A 1,332-nucleotide genomic window follows, 5' to 3' on the forward strand; every position below is an offset into this window, starting at 1 on the left:
CAACTCACAACATCCTGTGATTCGATGATTCTGAGAGGAGGACAGCCTGGGGAGGATGCTCTGAGCTCCACAACTCATCTAGATTTGGTGGAGCTGGATGCTTTTGGTCCCCAAGTTGCTTGGAAGTTCTTGTGGAGCACACCGAGAGCTTGCAGAGCTCCTTGCTGTGCTTGCAAGCAATGCTGAGCCCCGTGGCTGGGCTTGCTCACTTCAGCTAGGGCTGCTGTTGATGAACGGCTGGTGGTAGCTGCATGGAAAGCCTGAGTGTCTAGAAGTTTCCTGCCCAGGGATATCTCACCCCAAAGGATCAGCTGTGGATGCTCCGGGTGCTGGAGCAGCCTGGGGTGCACAGCGAGCGAGCAGCGAGAAGCACTTGGAGCGAGCCAAGAGCATTGATCTGAGCTGGAGATGGTGCTCGCTCAGCCCCGCAGTGCCCCGTGTGAAGGTTACCAAACCTGTGCCACCCACTCCCCAGGAGCGTGGCCGTGCCTCAGTTTCCCCACTCGTGAATCCGGGCCTTAGGCTGCTGTTGCCCTTGGGGTGCCCTTGGTGTTCTGTGGGCAGTGAATGCCGGGGGAGCTGCAGCCACGGACTTACCACATTTGTGCCACGTCTCCGTGTTTTCCTTAATTTTAAGCAGAATCCGACGAGGCTGAAAAAATCCGGGTTTGCTTTTCCCGCAGAGGGAACGTGCTCAGGGATCAGCACACACACAAAGCGGAGTGTTCCCTGCCAGCAGGGCTCTAGCACCGTTTTTTGGTGCAATCAGCAGCCGTAGCCCATCCGTGGGGAGACTGTGGTGTGTGCCACCGATTTTGCTTCTCCTTGGGATGGAGAAGGATTCGCTCCAACCAGGCTGTTCCCAGCTCCTTCTCCTTCAGCCTGTCCTGTTCGCTCTCATAAGGCCCCACCTGGAATATTGTGTCCAGTTCTGGAGCCCCCAGCACAAGAGAGACCTGGAGCAGTTAGAACAAGTCCAGGGGAGGCCACCAGGATGACCCGAGGGCTGGAGCAGCTCTGCTGTGAGGACAGGCTGAGAGAGTTGGGGCTGTTCAGCCTGGAGAAGAGAAGGCTCCAGGGAGACCTTCTAGTGGCCTCCCAGTACCTGAAGGGGCTACAAGAAAGTTGGAGAGGGACTTTTCATAAGGGCAGTTAATGACAGAACAAGGGGAAATGGGTTTAAGCTGAAAGAGGGGAGGTTTAGATGAGATATTAGGAAGAAGTTCTTCACTGTGAGGGTGGTCAGACACTGGAACAGGTTGCCCAAGGAAGTTGTGGATGCCCCTTCCCTGGAAGTGTTGAAGGCCAGGCTGGATGAGGCTTTGAGCAACC

This window comes from Antrostomus carolinensis, unplaced genomic scaffold (genome assembly GCF_000700745.2).
Source record: "Antrostomus carolinensis isolate BGI_N321 unplaced genomic scaffold, ASM70074v2 scaffold11510, whole genome shotgun sequence".
NCBI lineage: Eukaryota > Metazoa > Chordata > Aves > Caprimulgiformes > Caprimulgidae > Antrostomus > Antrostomus carolinensis.